This window comes from Trachypithecus francoisi, unplaced genomic scaffold, assembly GCF_009764315.1.
Source record: "Trachypithecus francoisi isolate TF-2019V2 unplaced genomic scaffold, Tfra_2.0 Lachesis_group0, whole genome shotgun sequence".
Taxonomy (NCBI): domain Eukaryota; kingdom Metazoa; phylum Chordata; class Mammalia; order Primates; family Cercopithecidae; genus Trachypithecus; species Trachypithecus francoisi.
Window position 1 is genome coordinate 15131036 of NW_022681453.1, and position 17290 is coordinate 15148325.

General features: G+C 48.3%; 1 protein-coding gene across 2 annotated transcripts in view; it reads right to left on the reverse strand.

The window, feature by feature from the left end:
* SCAP (SREBF chaperone) overlaps nucleotides 1-9767 on the reverse strand; it is a 70893-nt gene extending 61126 nt beyond the window's left edge. For both annotated transcript variants that reach the window (XM_033205571.1, XM_033205565.1), the window contains exon 1: nucleotides 9469-9767. The gene's annotated coding sequence lies outside the window, so the exon portion shown is untranslated. The remainder of the gene's footprint in view (nucleotides 1-9468) is intronic.
* Between the last annotated feature and the right edge of the window lie 7523 nt (nucleotides 9768-17290).

The following is a 17290-nucleotide window of genomic DNA, read 5'->3' on the forward strand; positions in this document are numbered from 1 at the left end:
TCTTTCACCTTCTGCCATAATTGTGAGGCCTCCCCAGCCATGTGGAACTTATATTCATTGCTCAACAAGGAAGAGACCTGCAAGGCTATTACCCTGGGCAGCTGGCAAGACTCCATTTTGATCATAGTGCAAAGAGAGCTCCCAGATCGGAACCAGAAATCAGCCACAGTTTCACTGAATCTTTGACCTCTTAATTCGCTGCCAGAGTTCTACTGTTGTGAAGAGAGAAGCAGCTTTGAAAGAAATGCTTTTAAATGAAAATAACCATGGCATTCGAACAAAATAACATTTGGCATTCTTAGATGACTCTTTTAGACTAAGGTAATGGTAGCAAAGCTACTTTTAACTGTGTATACAGATGGCTGTAATCCTAAAATATTTACATGCTGCAAACTATTTTCAGATTAAGTTGTTCAGCTTAGAACAGGGGATCAAGATCTAGCCTTAAGAGAACTTGTTTTTTACTCCACTACTGGGGTAAAAAAGTCTTACTGCTGATGCTGGCAAACCATCATACATTTAGGCCAATGGTTATATGTAGGATCGATCAGGTAAGAAGATTACTCCATCTGCTCAGTAAGTGCATCACCACTGGAAAAAATAAAAAAGAACTCTGGGGGACCCAGCCAATGAGGAAGAAGACTGGCACTAGAGACCCTAAAGGGGCTTGGGATGGAGAAACCCAGGTATAGCACAGGGCTGTAGTGAGATGTGGGACTGGTAAAAAGGATTAAGTGAATGTCTGTACACAGGAGTTAACACTGCTATCTTGGCAAGAAGAAAGCCTGACAGCTAGGCATCAGCTCCTCAGGCAGAAAGCTAAATGGTCTTCTCTAAGGACAGGAAAGGATCCCAAAGAAAAGAACCTTGGCAGGGCGCAGTGGTTCACAACTGTAATCCCAACACTTTGGGAGGCCGAGGCGGGCAGATCACCGCAGGTCAGGAGTTCAAGACCAGCCTGGCCAACATGGTGAAATCCCATCTGCTAAAAATACAAAAATTAGCCAGGCATGGTGGCAGGCACCTATAATCTCAGCTACTTGGGAGGCTGAGGCAGGAGAATCACTTGAACCTGGGAGACGGAGGTTGCAGTGAGCCGAGATCACACCACTGCACTCCAGCCTGGGCAACAAGAGCAAAACCCTTTCTCAAAAAAAAAATAACCTTACAGTTCCCCAGCATACTAGTTGGCTCCCTCCTCATTTACCCCAAAGTAACACCTATCAATTAATAAACTTCTCCCTCCCCAAAAAAGCATAATGAGGATTAAAGGATAGAGATGAAACAAGAGTGTCCCCAAGTTAATGACTAAATGACAGACATAACTGAGTGATAGGTACACAAGGGCTTATTGCTCTCTATTTGGATGTATATTTGAACTTTACTATAATAAATATTAAAAAACAAGTCCTCAAAATGTGCAAAGTTTTTCAAGAATTTATCCCCTTACAAATTTTGGCAAAAATGAGTACAGACGAGGAAGCAGGGAAAGGCAAGGCTCAGAGGGATTCAACAGTATAAAAAATAATAGAAAATAAAAATTAGAACAAAGATTTGGCTATAAGAATATGATCACAGTAATATTTAGAACAGGAAGGAAATGTGTTATGTATTTTATAGTAAAACCTGAGACAAAGAGCAGAAACCATTAAAAACAATCTAGAAGATTAATACACTAAGCGCAAGCTGGAAGACCCTGGATACAAACCTGACTCTGAGCTTCCTAGTGGCCAAGGCAGACAGACAAAAACATCAATGACATAGTTCCAGTATACTTAGAGGTATAGCGATCCCAGTCACTCAACCTGAAGAAAATTTCTCAGCAGCCTCAGAGGTTTCCTTGGGAACTTCTGATAAAGACTGCAATATAAACTGACGGGGCCATGCAAAGTGAGATGAGTGAAAACAACTGGAAGAAGGGCCAGAATTGTGCCTTCTCATGATCTAGCTTCACCCAAAGACAAAACACTGCAGATCTGAAACAGGTACACTGAAGTACCTCCAAGTACAACTCAGTGGATATTCTTTCCACAGCTGAGCTCAGCTGTGGCTTTTGGGAGTTGAATTCAAGATTATCCTTCCTGGCAAGAACATGAGATGCAACATTCTCAACTTTCCTAAATATGTCTCTAATAGTCACTGTCTCTGGAGGTGACAAATGCACATCACTGTCGAACTCTACCAGGGCTCAGGCCTGAAAGAAGAGACCTAATCAAAACATGCAGATGAGGCATGAACATGACCTTTCAGAGGGAGGAAGGGTTAACTAGGTAGGCCAGATTGGGGCAGATCATGAGAGTGGGAAACTACTGACTATGACTGGAGACCTGGTGAGTGACAGTGCAGTCTTCCAAAAGGTGCAATCCAAGCCCACAGCCAAATGCAGCAAACTGGGCTAAACAAGGCTGCTCAATGGATAAAATTATTGAAAAACATAAAAATAAATGAGATTTTATGTTCAAAAAACCAAAAATGTCATGTAGTTTTTTCCCACGAAAAGAACCTCACAATAGGCCGGGCGCGGTGGCTCAAGCCTGTAATCCCAGCACTTTGGGAGGCCGAGGCGGGTGGATCACGAGGTCAGGAGATCGAGACCCTCCTGGCTAACACGGTGAAACCCCGTCTCTACTAAAAATACAAAAAAAAAAAAAAACTAGCCGGGCGCGGTGGCGGGCGCCTGTAGTCCCAGCTACTCGGAGGCTGAGGCGGGAGAATGGCGGAAACCCGGGAGGCGGAGCTTGCAGTGAGCCGAGATCGCGCCACTGCACTCCAGCCTGGGCGACAGAGCGAGACTCCGTCTCAAAAAAAAAAAAAAAAAAAAAAAGAACCTCACAATATAATGTAGACAATGAATACAAAACATTCTGATCCCACTATCAGACAGAGAACGAGTAAGCAAGAAAGCATGAGAAAAAGCCTAAGAAGCCTGACAGTGGTTACCAATGGGGTTACAATTTAACTTTGGGGTTTTTTTTTGCGCTTACCTGTTAATTTTGCAACAAAGATGACTTAAAACAAACTCAGCCAGGCGCAGTGGCTCATGCCGGTAATCCCAGCACTTTGGGAGGCCAAGATGGACGGATCACCTAAGGTCAGGAGTTCAAGACCAGCAAGGCCAACATGGAGAAACACTGTCTCTTACTAAAAATACAAAAAAAATTTAGCTGGGCATGGTGGCGGGCACCTGTAATCACAGCTACTAGGGAGGTTGAGGCAGGAGAATGAACCTGGGAAGCAGAGGTTGCAATGAGTCATCGCACCATTGCCCTCCAGCCTGGACAACAAGAGCAAAACTGTCTTGGAAAAAAAAAACACAAACTCTACCAGCCTGGGCAACATAGTTGAAACCCTGTTTTTTCAATATAGTTGAAAAAAAAAATTTTTTTTTTTTTTTTTTTTTGAGACAGAGTCTTGCTCTGCCACCCAGGCTGGAGTGCAGTGGCGGATCTCAGCTCACTGCAAGCTCCGCCTCCTGGGTTCACGCCATTCTCCTGCCTCAGCCTCCCGAGTAGCTGGGACTACAGGCGCCCGCCACCGCGCCCGGCTAATTTTTTGTATTTTTTAGTAGAGACGGGTTTCACTGTGTTAGCCAGGATGGTCTCGATCTCCTGACCTCGTGATCCGCCCGTCTCGGCCTCCCAAAGTGCTGGGATTACCAGCACTTGAGCCACCGCACCCGGCCTTACAAAAAATTTTTAAGGCCAGGTGCGATGGCTCACACCTATAATCCCAGCACTTTTGGGAGGCCAACTAGTTGGGAGGCTGAGACAGGAGAATGGCGTGAACCCGGGAGGCGGAGCTTGCAGTGAGCCGAGAGTGCACCACTGCACTCCAGCCTGGGCAACAGAGCGAGACTCCATCTCAAAAAATATATATATTTTTAAAATTAGCCAGGTGTGGTGACATGCACCTGTAGTCCAAGCTACTTGGGAAGCTTGAGGTGGGAGGATCTCTTGAGCCCAGGAGACTGAAGCTGCAAGTGAGCTATGATCGCGCCACTGCACTCCAGCCTTGGGTGACAGAGCAAGACCCTGTCTCAAAACAAACAAACAAACAAAAACTAATGTATTCAACTGTAAAATAAACTGGGAAATAAGATATTTTTAAAATCAGGAATGCAGAGGAATGAAATGAAGAAAACCAAATCTCACTTGTAAAATTATAAAAAATCAACATATTTGAAATTTCAATATTTAGATGATTTGAAAATACTCTGAAGTTGGGGAATGGCACAAATACAACCACTATAATTGTCATATTTGTGTGAACTGATTATTTGAGTCCCTCTGGCCTCCAACCAAAATTAAGATGTTTAAAATAGAAGAGGTTCAACAAAATTTTAACATCTAGATTTGTCTAAGGGACCATTACCGGTCACCATAGCTTCAAATTTAAGACAGGTGCTATGTGTGAGACACAAAGACCTCTTTCACATTAGTGACTGCAATTTTTTTTTTCTTTTTAAGATGGAGTCTTGCTCTTGTTGCCCAGACTGGAGTGCAGTAGCGGGATCTCAGCTCACTGCAACCTCCGCTTCCCAGGTTCAAGTAATTCTCCTGCCTCAGTCTCCCGAGTAGTTGAGACTACAGGCACACACCACCACACCTGGCTAACTTTTGTATTTATAGTAGAGACGGGGTTTCACACATGTTGGTCAGGCTGGTCTCGAACTCCTGACCTCAGGTGATCCGCCCACCTCGGCCTCCCAAAGTGCTGAGATTACAGGCATGAGCCACTGCACCTGGCCAACACCTTGTATATTTTACGCTTTCTGAAAATGCTAAATATCAAAGAAACCAGAGGTTACCAAATGTTTTGATCATGAATGCCCAAACAACAAAAATTCAAGTATATGCTCCCAATACATGCACACTTACATATAAATTATATATATGTACTACAGTGACAATACAGTGTACATTATAAAGTATATACTAAAATTGTTATGGTGGCTCATACCTGTAATGACGGTGGCTCATGCCTGTAATCCCAGCACTTTGGTTTTTTTGTTTTTTTTTGTTTTTGAGGCGGAGTCTCGCTCTGTCGCCGGGACTGGAATTCCCAGCACTTTGGAAGGTTAAGGCAGGTGGATCACTTGAGGCCAGGAGTTTGAGACCAGCCTAACTAATATGGTGAAACCCCATCTCTACTAAAAATACAAAAATTAGTCAGATGTGGTGGCGCACACCTGTAATCCCAGCTACTTGGGAGGCTGAGGCAGGAGACCAAGATAGCATCACCGCACTCCAGCCTGGGCAACAGAGTGAGTGAAATTCCATCTCAAAAAAAAAAAAAATTAAATGAGGCTGAAATAAACAGGAAAATTAGTTTTATTTTTTTCCTGAGATCCACGTGCATCTTTATGCTTACACACCAACTTTGGACCCCACTGCAAAGCTTCCTTATGACTTAGCATCCCTGCAACCATTCTAAGTTAGTGCCCTTGACTGCTTAACCAGAAACTGTCAAATGGCAGTGGTCAAATTGCTGTCACCTTGCTGAGTTCCACCATCCCGACACTCAAGTCAGTGACGCCGGCTTCCTCCCATCACCCCTACCACCTTCTTCCACTACCCTTACCTGCCAATGAGCAACAGAAAAGACTGTGGGCTGGGTGCAGTGGCTCATGCCTGTAATCCCAGCACTATGGGAGGCCGAGGCAGCCGGATCACCTGAGGTCGGGAGTTTGAGACCAGCCTGACCAACATGGTGAAACCCCGTCTCTACTAAAAATACAAAAAAGTAGCCGGGCATGGTGGTGAGCACCTGTAGTCCCAGCTACTCGGGAGGCTGAAGCAGGAGAATCGCTTGAACCTGGGAGGTGGAGGTTTTTTTTTTTTTTGAGACGGAGTCTTGCTCTGCCGCCCAGGCTGGAGTGCAGTGGCCGGCTCTCAGCTCACTGCAAGCTCCGCCTCCCGGGTTCACGCCATTCTCCTGTCTCAGCCTCCCGAGTAGCTGGGACTACAGGTGCCCGCCTCGTCGCCCGGCTAGTTTTTTGTATTTTTTAGTAGAAACGGGGTTTCACCGTATTAGCCAGGATGGTCTCGATCTTCTGACCTCGTGATCCGCCCGTCTCGGCCTCCCAAAGTGCTGGGATTACAGGCTTGAGCCACCGCGCCCGGCCGGGAGGTGGAGGTTGCAGTGAGCTGAGCTCATACCACTGCACTCCAGCCTGGGCAAGAAGAGCGAAACTCCATCCCCCCCCAAAAAAAACAAAAAAACAAAAAAACAGACTATGGAAGCCAGCAGGTACAAGAACAGCATAAAAGCATGGACTCTTTTGTCAGCCAAATCTCAGTTTGCAAACACACTCTGTCTCAAATTCACTAGGTTACCCAGGGCCAGTCAAATCACTTGCCTAAAACTCTCCGTAAAGGGGGTGATAACAGAGTTATCTCATCTGGTTATTATGAAAACTAAGTGAGATAAGCTAGTATTACAGTACCTGGGACAGTGCCTAAACAGCACAAGCGTTCAATATCACCCAGAATTATTACTTTGGGTGGCAAAAGACGACACCTGAACCTTGTATCTTTAGCCAACTCATTAAGGTAGCAAGTTCTAATGGAAGGAGCTCAGGTGGCAGAGGTGTGGCAGACCTGGTTTGAAGGATGATCCACCCTTGACAAGCTGGGTGACCTTGTAAGAACCCAGCTTCTTCATCAGGAGTCCTTTGATCTGTTCAACAAGGGGTGATAACACAAACTGTATATGAAGTACCTGTCAGAGCCAGTAAAACACTGGCAACCACCAATGGTGAGAGTAAGCAAACAGCACATGAACCTGTCATTCCAGGATCCCTGAGGCACATTCACATGCATGGCTAGATTCTGAGAGAGAAAATATCCGTAAAGTCTACCACCAAATGTTAATAAACATATATGCAGTGAAGTCCACAGGCACGGTTCCTTTCCCAAATGGGTAGTTGTTCATATACGACCTCAGGCAAATCACAATCTTTATGCCTCCATTTTCTTTCCTTTTTTAGTTTATTTAATTCCTGAATAGCATATGCCTCCATTTTTCTAGTAATAAACTTGGAGTAAACTTTTTACCCACCTCATGACAGTGACTGGGGGAACAGGAAAAGGGCCCCAAACCAGTGATTATAAAGTACATGGAGATCTCTACAGAGGGGCTGTTTTTGCCGCAATAGCAAAAGAAAAGAGAGAGCACTTAAGCCGGGCGCGGTGGCTCACGACTGTAATCCCAGCCCTTTGGGAGGCTGAGGCGGGCAATCATGGGGTCAGGAGATCGAGACCATCCGGCTAACACGGTGAAACCCCGTCTCTACTAAAAAATACAAAAAAACTAGCCGGGTGAGGTGGCGGGCGCCTGTAGTCCCAGCTACTCCGGAGGCTGAGGCAGGAGAATAGCGTGAACCCGGGAGGCGGAGCTTGCAGTGAGCTGAGATCCGGCCACAGCACTCCAGCCTGGGCGACAGAGCAAGACTCCGTCTCAAAAAAAAAAAAAAAAAAAAAGTAGCCGGGCATGGTGGCGAGCACCCGTAGTCCCAGCTACTCGGGAGGCTGAAGCAGGAGAATCGCTTGAACCCGGGAGGCAGAGTGTGCAGTGAGCCGAGATGGCGCCATTGCACTCCAGCCTGGGCAACAGAGCGAGACTCCATCTCAAAAAAAGAAAAAGAAAAGAGATGGCCAGGCATGGTGGCTCAAGCCTGTAATCCCAGCACTTTGGGAGGCCGAGACGGGCGGATCACAAGGTCAGGAGATCGAGACCATCCTGGCTAACACGGTGAAACCCCGTCTCTACTAAAAATACAAAAAACTAGCCGGGCGAGGTGGCGGCGCCTGTAGTCCCAGCTACTTGGGAGGCTGAGGCAGGAGAATGCCGTGAACCTGGGAGGCGGAGCTTGAAGTGAGCTGAGATCCGGCCACAGCACTCCAGCCTGGGTGACAGAGCGAGACTCCGTCTCAAAAAAAAAAAAAAAAAAAAAAAAAAAGAAAAGAGAGCATTCAAACATTAGATCAGTTCATAATAAATTTAAAAAGACTAATTCTTTCCATTTCAATTTATGACCAAAAGAATAAATATGGAAATATATTTATACAGTGTGAAATATATTTATACAGTGTTGTTTACATCATGTGCTCAGTGGGAATACCGCAAATGTGTAAAACACCTAAAATGTAAACTATATTAACACACATTTTAAAAGATACAGGTCTTGGCTGGGCACGGTGGCTCACGCCAGTAATCCCAACACTTTTGGGAGGCCAAGGCTTGTATAACGCTTGAGCCCAGGAGTTAAAGACCGGCCTGGGCAACACTGCAAGACCCCCATCTCTACAAAAAATACAAAAATTAGCCGGGCGTGGTGGCACACACCTGTTGTCCCAGCTACTGGGGAGGCTGAGGTGGGAGGATCACCTGAGCCCAGGAAATCAAGGCTGCAGTGAGCCGAGATCGCGCCACTGCACTCCAGCCTGGGAGACAGAGTGAGACCCTGTCTCCAAACAAAAAACAGGTCTTTAGGCATCACTGAGGAACACCTAAAATATATACAGCACTAACTAGACAGCCTCGACCCTGACTCCCTAATAAAAGCATCAGTCTTTTGCACAATATCCTGACATGACAGCAAACCAATAAGGACACCGTATAACCAAACTCCAAAAAACTTTTGGCCAAATAAAAGAAACACAAAAAGCTAACAACATTAAACCTTTTCTATGGCCGCTTCACAATACGTATTACAAAATCCCCAGAAAGAGTTTATTCAACTAGCTCCGACTGTCGCCATACAAGGTGGAGCAGTGAGTGACCCGAACCAGGGGCTGACCCTGCCAGAGCCCTCACTGGGACTTACTGCCCCCGCATCCGCTCCGCATTCCCATCTGGACAACTTTCTGGAATTCAGACAGTCCGGATCCAGGGCTCCCTGCAACTAACGCTATCGTGACATTATAAGCCGGTTTAGTACTGAGGTCATAAACCCACTCAGAAGTAAACGGAAGCAACATTAGTGAAGCAAAGTTGAGATTTAAGCAATACGGAAAACTAGAAACCAAGCAAAACCAGCAAAGCAGCTAGCGTTCTCTCTCAAGATCTTCCAAAAGAGGCAGAAGTGGAAAGCATGCTCTCCCCCGCACTCCGGAAAACCCAGACAGTACCAAAGCAGGTTCTAGAACAGCTGCCCGGAGCAACTAGGCCAGGGGATGCGACGGCGCGCATCTCCCCTCGGCACACCAGGGGCCCGCGGAGATCTGGTGGGGACGCGGAGCTCCAGGGGCCGGCCCGTGCAGGGGCGCGGTCGGGTTGGGGGTGGGGACGCGGCGGCCCTGCCTCCTTGCCGGCCTGCGTTCTCCAGGGCCGGCCCGCACGGCTGCTGGACAGCGCCATGCCCACGCACCCCCCTCCCCTAGCGGCCCCCATCCCGGAACTCCCGGCTCCGCGCGGCTGGAGTAGAGCTGGGGCCCGCGGGCAGGCGCCCTGGGCGCCTGATGGTACCTGTGGCGGCAGCAGCTCCCAGGCGGCGGCGGCTGCGGCGGCGGCTGCGGTGGCGACGGGGGCGGAGCGCGGCGTGCGCGCTCCCGGCCCGCAGTCCGGTGCGTGGTGCCCGCCCTCTCCCTCCTGGCCGCCGGGCGCCCGCCCCTTCACCTCTCACCTCCTACCTTTACCCTCCCGCCCCACCGCCCTCGGCACGTGCTCCCAGGACGTGCGCATGCGTAGTCGAACTCCGTTTGCGGCTCCTGTTCGCCCCCTGGTGGACACCGGTGGGAAGTATGGGCGGCCGGACCGGGCGGGGCGGAGCATGAAGCCGGGTTAGGGCCCGCCGGGTTAGGGCCCACCGGCCCTTATCGGTCATCAAGAACTTACAGAAAGCCGGGCGCGGTGGCTCCCGGTTGTAATCCCAACACTGTGGGAGTCCAAGGCGCGAAGATCGCTTGAGCCGAGGAGTTAGAGACCAACTTGGGCAACGTAGGAGACCTCCGTCTCCACAAGTAAAATTAATTAACCGGGTGTGGTGGTGCGCACCTGTGGTCCCAGCTACTCAGGAGGCTGAGGTGGGAGGATCACCTGAGCCCGGGAGGTCGAGGCTACAGTGAGCCAGAAACAAAAAACCCACCCTGCACAAGATGCTCATGTTCCCTGTTTATAATAGCAAAAAATTAGAAGCAGCCGGGCTGAGATACACTACAAATGCAGATGAGAAGAATAAATAATGTCCATAAAACTAGTTTCCCTATAGACATTTAAAAGCATAAGTTGGTATTTAACCATTTTCCACAGGGAACAGGTATTTGTTATAATAGCAACAGCTACGTTAACTGTTTACTAGGTGTCTGGTGCGGCGCTGGTATTGTACATGTCCTCGCATTTGGCCCTCCTGAAAACCCGAGGTAGGCCTTGTTACAGGGCCTCACAGAAGGGCAAGGGGAGGCTGCCTCCCCACGAGGGAAACGCAGGTCCCCAATCAGAGACCCTGCCCGGACCACTCTGGGGGGACTTTGATGATGCTACTACATGCCCTTGCTGTACCCAGGTCTTGTGTCAGAGGTAAGCCTCCCCTCAGCCCCTCCCTACTGCCCTGGACACCCGCACCCACTCCAGGGCTACCTGGTTAAGGCAGGACCTGTACCTGCCCTCAAAGGCACCAGCAAACCTCTCTGGGAGTTCCAGAAAATGCAGATCTAGTCACCAATGCAAGGCAGAAATTAGAAGTGGCCCTTCTGACTGCACCAGCCCCCTGACCCACTACACATTCTTCAAATACCTCCTCCTAAAACCCGGTTCCTCCCTGCCCACCATACTGTTGTCACAATGAAATTAACAATGGGAACAGTGGGCCTTGGCCCAAAGTGACCTTCAGGGTTATGCCATTTTCAGCATTCTCTTTTGGCTTAATATGGGAATTTTTATCCTATAAAGAAAGAATTTGCTGGGCGCGGTGGCTCACGCCTGTAACTTTGGGAGGCCAACGCGGGCAGATCATGAGGTCAGGAGATCGAAATCATCTTGGCTAACACGGTGAAACCCCATCTCTACTAAAAAAAAAAAAAAAATAGCCGGGCGTGGAGGTGGGCACCTGTAGTCCCAGCTACTCGGGAGGCTGAGGCAGGAGAATGGTGTGAACCCGGGAGGCAGAGCTTGCAGTGAGCTGAGATCTGGCCACTGCACTCCAGCCTGGGCGACAGAGCAAGACTCCTTATCAAAAAAAAAAAAAAAAAAAGAATTTTTAAGGTTATTTTTATTTTTACATTTGAGGTCTCACTCCTTTACCCAGGCTGGAGTGCAGTGGTGTGGTCATAGCTCACTGCAGCCTCAACTTCCTGGGCTCAAGTGATCCTCCCAAGTAGCTGGGACTACAGATGAGCGCCACCATGCCGTTTTTGTTTTTGTTATTGTTATTTTTATCAAGATGGGGTCTTTTGCTGTGTTGCCCAGGCTGGTCTCAAACTCCTGGGCTCAAGCAGCCTTCCCATGTTGGCCTCCCAAACTGCTAGGATTACAGGTGTGAGCCACCATGCCCATCCTGTTTGTTGTAGTAAATGAAAGAGAAGCAACAATAGAGAGCATTCAGGGGAACTTACCTACACCCCTTACCTATCCTGACACCACTCTCTCCAGGTCTGATCCCTTGAAATACCATCATTTGTCCCCTCAGAAACCTTGGGCATGAAGGAGTCCTCCTGAGCCATAGGCCCACTGTACCAAAGTCTTCTCTCCAGAGAGGGTCAGGAGCCTGTCTTGTAACCACCTCCACGGCAGGACTTAGCCAGACAGCCTTGGGAACTGCTGTCACTCTCCTCACTCGCCACCTCTTCCCACCCAACCACTCCATCAAAGCTGTGTTCGCAGACCATCAGCGAAGTCTGGATACTCCCCCACAAAAAATAAGAGGCTCCAAAACTGACAAGCACTTTTGTGCCTTGAAGCATGGCAAACAATCCTCCACTGCCCTGAGAGGACCCGCTGAGAACCCTGTGGAGCCTCTGGGGAAGGGGAAGCTGGGGCTTATGGGGCCCTGGTAAATCTGCTACAGAATGCCCCCCATGGAGTATAATGAAGTGGCCATGATTTTAGGGCTTCTCCCACAACATTTTTTTTTTTTTTTGAGATACAGTCTCACTCTGTTGTCTAGGCTGGAGTGCAGTGGTGAGGTGTTAGCTCACGGCAACCTCCCCCAGCAGGTTCAAGTGATTCTCCCACCTCAGCCTCCTGAGTAGCTGAGATTACAGGTGTTCGCCACCAGGCCCGGCTAATTTTTTTGCATTTTTAGTAGAGACAGGGTTTTGCCATGTTGGCCAGGCTGTCTCAAACTCCTGACCTCAGGTGGGATCCACCCGCCTTGGCCTCTCAAAGTGCTGGGATTATAGGCATGAGCCACCTCACCTGGCCCTTTTTATTATTATTTTTGAGACCAAGTCTCACTTTGTCACCCAGGCTGTAGCACAGTGGCACAGTCTTGGCTCACTGCAACCTCCACCTCTCAGGTTCCAGCGATTCCCATGCCTCAGCCTCTTCAGTAGCTGCGACTACAGGCTTGCGCCATCGCACCAGGTTTATTTTTGTATTTTTATTAGAGACGAGGGTTTGCCATGTTGCCTAGGCTGGTCTCGAACTCCTGGGCCCAACTGATCCACCCGCTGTAATCCTGGGATTACAGGCGTGACTCACCATGCCCAGCCTTCTACAACATTTAATATGAAACATAACAGAAAAGTTGAAAGAACCATACAGTGAACACTCATATACCCTAGATTCTACAACTATTAATGTTTTGCTTAGTATCTCATGTCTATCTAAAAAATCTATCATTTTATCCATCTATCTGTAATTGCCCAAGGCTGCTTCTTGCCCACGGCACAGACAAAATCAATTCACTGAGGCCTTGGCATTGCAGTAAAGAGTTTCACTGACGCAAGGCTGGCCATGCACAAGGCCACGCTTTGTGCATGGAGCTATTACTCAAATCAGTCTCCCCAAAGGCTTAGAAGTTAGGGTTTTTCAAGGATAGTTTGGTAGGGAATGGGAAATGTTGATTGGTTGGAGATGCAATCATAGAAGGGGTCCTCATGCGCTGAGTCAGCCTCTGGGTGGAGTCAGCAGAAAACCAAGTCTGAAAAGAAACATCTCAAGGCCGGCGCAGTGGCTCATGCCTGTAATCCCAGCACTTTGGGAGGCTGAGGCAGGTGGATCACGAGGTTAGGAGATCGAGACCATCCTGGCTAACACGGTGAAACCTCATCTCTACTAAAAATACAAAAAATTAGCCAGGTGTGGTGGCAGGCGCCTGTAGTCCCAGCTACTCAAAGCTGAGGCAGGAGAATGGTGTGAACCCAGGAGGCGGAGCTTGCAGTGAGCCGAGATTGTGCCACTGCACTCCAGCCTGTGCAACAGAGCAAGACTCCGTCTAAAAAAAAAAGAAACAGGCCGGGCGCGGTGGCTCAAGCCTGTAATCCCAGCACTTTGGGAGGCCGAGACGGGCGGATCACGAGGTCAGGAGATCGAGACCATCCTGGCTAACACGGTGAAACCCCGTCTCTACTAAAAAATACAAAAAACTAGCCGGGGGACATGGCGGCGCATGTAGTCCCAGCTACTCGGGAGGCTGCGGCAGGAGAATGGCGTGAACCCGGGAGGCGGAGCTTGCAGTGAGCTGAGATCCGGCCACAGCACTCCAGCCTGGGTGACAGAGCAAGACTCCGTCTCAAAAAAAAAAAAAAAGAAACATCTCAAAAGACAAATTTTAGGTTCTGCAATAGTGATGTTATCTATAGGAGTAACTGAGGAAGTTACAAATCTTGTGACTTCCAGAGCAATGACTGGTTATCGTTTAACTACACCTACACCTTAGCAGAATTCAGGCCCCTCCCATAAAAATCCTAGCCTTGTGACTTTTCATTAGTTTTACAAAGGCGGTTTAGTTTTGGAAAGGGCTAATGTCATCCTTGCTTTAAGGTTGAACTATAAATTCCTCCCTAAGTTACCTTCGCCTATCCCCAGGTTGGAGGTTAGAAGCAAGATAGAGCTGGGCACGGTGGTTCACTCCTGTAATCCCAGCATTTTGGGAGGCTGAGGCGGGCGGATCACCTGAGCAGGAGTTTGAGACCAGCCTGACCAACATGGAGAAACCCTGTCTCTACTAAAAATACAAAATTAGCCAGGTGTGGTGGCTCAGGCCTGTAATCCCAGCTACTCGGGAGACTGAGGCAGGAGAATTGCTTGAACCTGGGAAGCGGAGGTTGCAGGGAGCCGAGATCGTGTCATTGCACGCCAGCCTGAGAAACAAGAGCAAAACTCTGGAGAAAAAAGAAAAAAAAAAATCAGCAACATGGAGTCAACCACGTCAGGTTTTTCTTACTGCCATAATTTTGCAAAGGTGATTTCATATCAATCCTTTATTTTAAGAGACAGGGTTTTGCTCTATGGTCCAGGCTGGAGTGCGGTGGCACAATCACAGCTCACTGCAGCCTTGACCTTCTGGACTCAAGCAAGCTTCCCAAGTAGCTGGGACCACAGGTGGGTATGACCACCCCCAGATACATTTTGGAGTTTTCTTCATAGAGATGAGGGTCTCTCTGTTGCCCAGGCTGGTCTCGAACTCTTGGCCTCAGGCAACTTCTCCCATCTTGGCCTCCAAAAGTGCTAGGATTACAGGTGTGAGCCACCATACCCAGCCCCTATCTTATTTTTGATGCACTTCCAGTTAAGTTGCAGAACCCTGATTTTAGTTTTTACATATAGTAACTCAAATGGGACAGTTCCATTTAGCCCTAACTAGGTAGAGCTCAACTTTACTTCAGATTGTTCCCCATAAGAAAGGTGAATCCGGCCGGGCGCGGTGGCTCAAGCCTGTAATCCCAGCACTTTGGGAGGCCGAGGCGGGCGGATCACGAGGTCAGGAGATGGAGACCATCCTGGCTAATACGGTGAAACCCCGTCTCTACTAAAAAATACAAAAAAACTAGCCGGGCGAGGTGGCGGGCGCCTGTAGTCCCAGCTACTCCGGAGGCTGAGGCAGGAGAATGGCGTGAACCCGGAGGCAGAGCTTGCAGTGAGCTGAGATCTGGCCACTGCACTCCAGCTGGGCGGCAGAGCGAGACTCCGTCTCAAAAAAAAAAAAAAAAAAAAAAGAAAGGTGAATCCAGGCCAGGCGCAATGGCTCACGCCTGTAATCCCAGCACTTTGGGAGGCCGGGGTGGGCAGATCTCAAGGTCAGGAGATTGAGACCATCCTGGCTAACATGGTGAAACCCCGTCTCTACCAAGAAAAATACAAAAAATTATCCGGGCGTGGTGGTGGGTGCCTGTAGTCCCAGCTACTCGGGAGGCTGAGGCAGGAGAATGGCGTGAACCTGGGAGGTAGAGTTTGCAGTAAGCTGAGATTGCGCCACTGCACTCCAGCCTGGGCGACAGAGTGAGACTCTCAAAAAAAAAAAAAAAAAAAAAGGGGGCCGGGCGCGGTGGCTCAAGCCTGTAATCCCAGCACTTTGGGAGGCCGAGACGGGCGGGTCACGAGGTCAGGAGATTCAGACCATCCTGGCTAACCCGGTGAAACCCCGTCTCTACTGAAAAATACAAAAAAACTAGCCAGGCGAGGTGGCGGGCGCCTGTAGTCCCAGCTACTGGGGAGGCTGAGGCAGGAGAATGGTGTGAACCCGAGAGGCGGAGCTTGCAGTGAGCTGAGATCTGGCCACTGCACTCCAGCCTGGGCGACAGAGCGAGACTCCGTCTCAAAAAAAAAAAAAAAAAACAACAACAAAAAACAAAAAAAAGAAAGGTAAATTCAAAAACTTTAAAAATAAATGGAGCGTGGAAATCAAGAAATAACAATTTCTAATACTTGGGCGTCTACCCTGGGCCAATTCTCAAACCTGATCTCAATCCTCAGAACAATCTTGAAATATGGAGACTGAGTTTATTTTACAAATGTAGAAAATTTCTCTGCAGAGGGGAGATGATGTGTCCAAGGTCACTCTGAGAACTGAACAGAGGGCCTTCTTCTGGGACCCAAGACTCCAGGTTCTAGCCCACTGCCCACCTGCCTCACCCTGTCACAAGCACAATAAAGGGAGTGTTATGATTATATGGATTTGTCTTTGCAGTCACTCACACTGAGGATCATGCTTATCATGAATTAGCCATTAGTGATAGCAGCTGGCAACATCTTAAAGTGGAAAGAGCTGCCTCAGGGCCAGACTCCTTGGATTCAAATCCTGACCCTGACACAAGCAGTACCTCTGTGACTGGGAGAATTAACTTCACCTCAGGGAACCTCAAATTAGGAGTCAGGTTCTGAGATGCAAACACCACCAACTGCTGTGGGTTTTGAAAACAATAAAATTGGAGGGTGAACACATGTAAAATGCCTACATTGAAATAAACGGTAGCTTTTTTTGTTTTGTTTTGAGAGATAGAGTCTCACTCTGTCACCCAGGCTGGAGTGCAGTGGCACAATCTCAGCTCATTGCAACTTCCACCTCCTAGGTTCAAGTGATTCTCCTGCCTCAGCCTCCTGACTAGCTGGGACTGCAGGCACGCACCACCATGCCCAGCTAATTTTTGTATTTTTAGTAGAGACGGGGTTTCACTATGTTGGCCAGGATGGTCTCAATCTCTTGACCTCATGATCCTCCTGCCTCGGCTTTCCAAAGTGCTGGGATTACAGGCATGAGTCACCGCGCCTGGCCCCAAAGGTAGCTTCAATAACCATGATACAATCATTTAAAAATATTTAAAATGTCAAAGTTGAATGAATACATTTATTCAATGTCTTTATTACCTATCAAATTCCTACCATGTGTCAGAGACCAGGAATACAATAAGTCAATTTCCTGTACTAAAGAAGTTAACTGTCTTAGTGTTGAACCTTTAAACAAAACCTTACAGGCAATATAAGGGTTATTACAGAGATCATAATAGCCCATAATAATAACCAATTATTGATTGTTGGGTTCTTGCCAGAAGCAGGTTTTACAATATATTTATCTCAAATAATCCTTGTGATGACCTTTAGAGGTAGGTAAGATAACCATAACACCCCCCCGCCTTTTTTTTTTTTGAGACGGAGTCTCGCTCTGCCGCCCAGGTGGGAGAGCAGTGGCACGAACTCAGCTCACTGCAACCTCCGCTTCCCAGGTTCAAGCGATCTTCCTGCCTCAGCTGTCCCCAGTAGCTGGGATTACAGGCACTCACCACCATGCCCGGCTAATTTTTGTTTTTTGTTTTTTCAGTAGAGATGGGGTTTTGCCATGTTGGCCAGTCTGGTCTCTAACTCCTGATCTCAGGTGAATCATCTGCCTCGGCCTCCCAAAGTGCTGGGACTA